Here is a 6,076-nt window from a genome sequence, read left to right on the forward strand (position 1 = left end):
GGTATATAAGTCTCTATGTTAATATACTCACAGCCCTACTTTAACATGGCCAGTCTTGTTTTATTTATTTCTATAATCCATGTTCCATGCATTCCTCCTGCACTGGATTAACCATATATATGCCAGCCCAGATCACCATCTTCTTCCATAGGACAAGGCAATATTTATATGTGTGCGTATGTAGTGTGTGTAGCATGTATGATGAATGTGTGCAGGTAAGTGTGGGCATACATGTGTGGAGGTCAGATGTGAACCTCTGGTGCATGTCTTCCTGATTTAAGGCAGTATCTCTTATTGATCACTATTGTGTTTGCCGTGTATGCTGTGCATGTAGTTGGCCCATGAGCTTCTAGGGATTCTCCTGCCCCCAGCTTGCTGTAGATGCACTGGGTTCTAAGTGTGTGCTTCTGTTTTAGTAAGTGCTTCATCTACTGAGCCATCTCTCTAGCCCAAGTCAAGTAATCTTAACAATCTTATTGTAAGGTTAGGAAGGAGAGCTTTACCTGTCTTTTCACTGATTGGTCCTGAGGAAATGTGATTTGTGCGAAACACATTTGTATTTTCAGTAAGTCACACAACTGGTTATCAACCTGTATTTTATTTTATGTTATCCTCTAAGATAAAACTTAGTTTTCAACCCCCCCCCCCCAATATCAACATCATGAATTTATATTCTGAAATCCGGATTGGAAAGTAAAGGCAAAACTATCCTGGACATTTTAAGATCGACCGATTGAGCCAACCCACTGAATGATGGTTATTGTCAGTTCTTCGTCTCCTCTGGCGGCAGCCATCAGGTGAGCCGAGGTGGGTGTACACAACTCCATGCCGGAGCTGTGGAGGAAGAAGCAGTTTTCCTCCATAGGAAGACGTGATGCGCTTTCTTCTGAGCATCCGCGCCTGGCAATCCTGCCAAGCCCTCCAGGCTGCACGGGGCTCCCCGCCCCACCCGGCCTGATAAAGCGCGAAGGCTGGGATACAAGGCTAAGCAAGGTTATGTCATTTACAGGATTCGTGTCCCACGTGGTGGTCGCAAACGCCCAGCTCCTAAGGGCACAATTTACAGCAAGCGTGTCCACCGTGGCGTTAACCAGCTGAAATCTGCCCGGGGCCTTCAGTCTGTTGCTGGGGAGAGAGATGGGCGCCCTTGTGGGACTTTGGGAGTCCTGAATTCCTACTGGGTTGGTGAAGATTCCACATGTAAATGTTTTCATGTCATCCTCATTGATCCATTCCATAAAGCCATCAGAAGAAATCCTGACACCCAGTGGTTCACCAAACCAGTCCACAAGCACAGAGAGATGCGTGGGCTGACATCTGCTGGGTGGCCCTGGAAAGGGTCACAAGTTCCAGCACACTATTATTGGTGCAGCCTGGAGAAGGCACAGTACTCTCCGGCTCCACCGTTACCACTAATGCACGAAATATTTGTAAAATTCATATCCAATCAACAATTTAGCACAGTCAAAAAAGAAAAAGAAAAAGAAAAGGAAGAATGTAAGTTATGGTCAGCTCTGCGATCCTGCTTCCCACTGCAAAGGCAGAGGCTGCTGTGGAGCCAGGACTCTTCCTGGTCCTGTGTCATCTGTTGCATCTGCCACCATGTTTCTCCAGCTGGTGTCCAGCTTCTCTGTTGATGTCCACCTTCCAGCAGCCTGTCCCCTGCTCTCAGGAGGTCCATCCTGTGACCCTTCCCAACACGGGACTTTTCCTAACTTCAGCTGTGGTTAAGCGGATGAATTCTCCCTCCTCAGGGCCAAACAGCATCTATTCAATGTAAAGTAATCTCAGCTCCAAGGGAGAAGAAAGTTCCAAGAATAATAAAAAATAATATAAATACCCACCCCACCCACATATTCACACATACACACACACACAAATACACACACACACATACACACGCACATATCGACAGACTCACATACTCACACACATACACTCACACATACATACACACTAACACACATACATACACACATACATATACATGCATGCACACTAACACACATACATACACACATATACACATACATATACACACATACATACACACACACACACATACACACACACTCACACACCAAACTGCAATAGTGATAAATAACCGCTTCATCTCCAGTCCAGAAAACAGCTGGTAGGACCCCACAGTTTGGAAATGGGGCTCCAGGATGGGTCTTGATAGTAGCATCTTCATCCCTCCATGCTCCCACCTCTCTGGAGGGTCAAAGGGAGTAGGGGGATGCCTAGAGGGTGGCTGACAACTCCGCCACTCTGGGCAGAAATTATTGGCTCGAATTTCATACGTACTCTCCTCTATGGACTGTGTCCAGCTTGTTAGCCATGGTACACAGCCTCAGGTCTTGCTGGCCTGTAGCATGTGGGCTGTGTCTTTGGCAGTTCCTCTGCCAGTGAGATGGTTATACTTGTCCTTGTAGTCACTGGCAGAGTTCACCGCCACAGGTCCCTCCGGGGCTGCCTCCTCCTGCCTCTGAGCCAGCTCTTTCCACTGCTCCTCAACCTTTTTGGATTTTCTCTCTTTGACTGTAAGAGCCTAGCTCTTCAGCTGATGGCGCAGACTCCCCTTTGACGACTGTGGCATAGGGACAATTTCTTAATGTCTCCCCTGTCTTGGATGTAATCAGACTCCTCTTTTTTCCTTTTTTTTTTTTTTTTTTTTTTTTTTAAACAAAACTCGTTTTGTTGGTCTTCTTGTGACAGCCAACCCTAACCTAATGACATAGTGTTATTGCCTGTCCTAGTCAGTTATTGGTAATTCTCCCAGAATGCTCAGGTCCGTGTCATAGTTACACACACACACACACACACACACACACACACACACATCTCATGGCTAAAGAAACTTAATATGGCACCAGGCATCTCCTCGAGGGCCCTAAAACTTGGCCTAGAAAGGCCGGTGAGATCCCTGAGGCCTGCAGGTGAGAGGAGAAAGGGAAAATGGTGTTCCTGCTGTGAGGTATTTAACTGCTCCACCTCTGCTTTTGTGGAGTCCCCGCAGGGCTAGGCGTCCTTTTGTTACTCCACAGCAGGGAAGAGAAACATCGGAGCAGAGTACAACTATATTCTTGCCCGGCTATGGATTTCATAGGTAACTGTAATGTATACCTTCAGAATCCATCTTTATAAATCCTTTCTTTAGTCTCCTTCAGCATGGCGAACTGTTTGGCTCCGAGGCAGCGTAAAAATAAATGCAGTTAATCTAAATTTGAATCGAGTCTTAAGTCTTTTCTTCGGTCTTTCCCAGAATTCAAATGCTTCACAGTCTCGGTTTGTAGTTTCTTTTAGCTTGTGGTCTGGTCTTGTGTCTTCTCTCCTGGTCATCCAGGCTGGGTGGCTTCTCCGTGAAGCTCAGTAGTTCAAGTTTTTAAAGTGTATGCACATTATCAAAACAGAGCATTAGAGATGATTATGGTCAAAAATTTGTATAGCGGCTCTATTTATAATAGCCAGAAGCTGGAAGGATCCCAGATGTCCTTCAGAAGACGAATGGATACAAAACTTGTGGTACATATACACAATGGAATACTACTCAGCCACCAGAAACAATGACTTAACCAAATTCTTAAGAAAATGGCTGCATCTAGAGAAGATCATCCTGAGTGAGATAACCCAGTCACAAAAGAACAGACATAATATGCAGTCACTGATAGTGGGATGCTAACCCCAGAGGCTTGCACTCCCCCAGAAACAATTCACAGACTATATGAAGTCCAAGAAATAAAGAAAACAAAAAATATACATATATTCACAAAACAAGAAGACTTTGACTATTTCCATGTTGCGTTTTGTTTTACATGTACTTTACGCTTATTGTAACTAGTAGGTTTTCAATGCATACTGTCAAGCCCTTGAAAAAAATCAAGTACTGACTAAAAAATATATTCACATGGTTTTATGTAAAATTTATTTTAATGTCTGAAAAAACAGTACTGACAAAAATGTATAATTTTAAGCAAAAAATGTTTAAAATCTGTATATTTATCTTTGTTTTGCAAAATAAAGTCGTTAAAAAAAAAAGAGGAACAGAGATTAAGGAAGAAGTCTAAGGTCACACAGCTGGGAATCATTAAACTCAGAGACTATAACAATGAGAAATCTATAAACTTTGATGTCAAATTAGACACCATAAAGGGGCAATTTCATGAATCTCTCAAACATAATGTGGAGAAATTTTCAAAGTTCCTTTCACATTTTGTTTTTCTCAGATTAAATATACAATTTCTCAAATGCAACTGCTTCACATTAAAACATGCTTTCCTATTAAAAAAATTTGTTATGCGAATTAAACTTTCCTTTTTAAGACAGCATGCATGCAGATCGGAATATTTACTTTTGCTCAGCAGATTCAGCATTCATATTAAAGAAAATTTGTCTGATGATAGGCTATGGCAATTAAATGTCTTAAACCAGAGATTAAAATAAATGGTATTCAACACCTTCAAACTCTCCAGCATTTGTATAGAAGATGCCAAACCAAGGATGAAGACTATACTCAGAATACTTTGTGGTACAATTTGTTGGCTTCCCATTCTCTTATTTTTTTCCCTTCTATACTCTATTTATTATATGAGTACACTGTAGCTTTCTTCAGACATTCCAGAAGAAGGCATCAGATCTCACTACAGATGAGCCACCATGTGGTTTCTGGGACTTGAACACAGGACCTCTGGTCTTAACTGCTGAGCCATCTCTCCAGCCCCAATGTGCACCCTTATATTCTTGCCTGGCAGTCTGGCTCTCTATGGTCCCGGCTATGCTGGGTTCTATTTGGGAACATATGCAAATCAAGGTTTCCTGCCTTGACATCTAGAGTCTGCAGCCTTGGCCCTTGCTTTTCCCAGGACATTGTCTCTTGGCTCACTGTACTGATTCTTTGCTTCCTATTTCTTCTGAGCTCTTTGCAGCCCTGCACTGTAAGAATACGTTACTGGCCCTAGTTGAAAACCAGAAAGAACATGATAAGTCTATCAGGAAGAAAAAAAAAGCAACAGGTGTTAAAAAATGAGGACAGAAATTAAGACTGTGAAGAAACCAACATGTATCTTTGGTTAAAACAGCATCACCTTTGGTTAAAACAACAACAACAACAACAACAACAACAAATCATGTAGAATGTCAATGTTTTAAAAACTGCATTTCGAAAGCAGATGTTTATTCTTTTCCCGGAGTAGACTCTGGGGCAGGGTGTGAAGACTTCAAAGGTGGGTTTCGGGTCACTTCCCACAACTGATTTAACAGCTTTCACGTCTGAGCTTTGAAGGTGTGATTGCGGCTGGAGTAAGTACACTGAAGGGAAAACTTCTTAGACTCTGTAAAAGTGGATGTGAGACGAACATGAGAGGCATGTGTACCCCAATACCTGTGTTCCCCAGTGTGCTCACAGAGCTTTCTTACAGCACAGCCCGAGTCTTTGGAGAGCAAAGTCAGCTTGCTTCCCTGTCGGGAAGGAAAAAACAGGAAGTGGTAGTGGACAGTAAGCAGGTGGCCAGTTAGTTAGAATTAAGCAGGCAGGTTACTTCCTTTCCACATTCTCTTGAATATAGAATAAGGATTTCTTACAGTCTGAACATCTCTGTGGGATCACAGGCATTAACAGATTTCCGGGGAGCTCAGCTCATGTGATAGTTCTCACAAGGAACCGACTTACCTCTTTGAAAAGAGGTTTTAATCAACAGGAAAAACAATTCCCACTGGCATTAGGACCAAATCGACCTGTCTCTTTAAGAATATCACTTGTTCCTGGTACTTGAGTGTTGTTGGCCACAACACACTTCAGATGAAGAGAGCTGAGAGACCTGGAAGTAGGAAGGTCAGATGCTGGGATCTCTGAATAAAGGATTTCCAAGACATGCTCTCCATAGCATTAGAGACTACTTTTGTAGTTACTGATCTTTTTAAAATACTTACCACGGATCCAAATGCAACAATAAAAAGAACTTTTTGAGTCTGTAAAGTGGAAGAGCGGTTGATGGTACAAGTTAACAAATCCTGGTTTTGAATCACAAAAGTCACAGTGAGTTCAGGTGACTCACAACAATGCATCTGGTCATCCATA

General features: G+C 42.7%; 1 pseudogene across 1 annotated transcript; it reads left to right on the forward strand.

The window, feature by feature from the left end:
* Positions 1-825: 825 nt before the first annotated feature.
* LOC308429199 (large ribosomal subunit protein eL15-like) lies at positions 826-1,416 on the forward strand (annotated as a pseudogene). Its single transcript has one exon. The product of its transcript is annotated as a large ribosomal subunit protein eL15-like (transcript).
* The last annotated feature ends 4,660 nt before the right edge of the window (positions 1,417-6,076 follow it).

Source organism: Micromys minutus (genome assembly GCF_963924665.1).
Source record: "Micromys minutus genome assembly, chromosome: 13".
Lineage (NCBI taxonomy): Eukaryota > Metazoa > Chordata > Mammalia > Rodentia > Muridae > Micromys > Micromys minutus.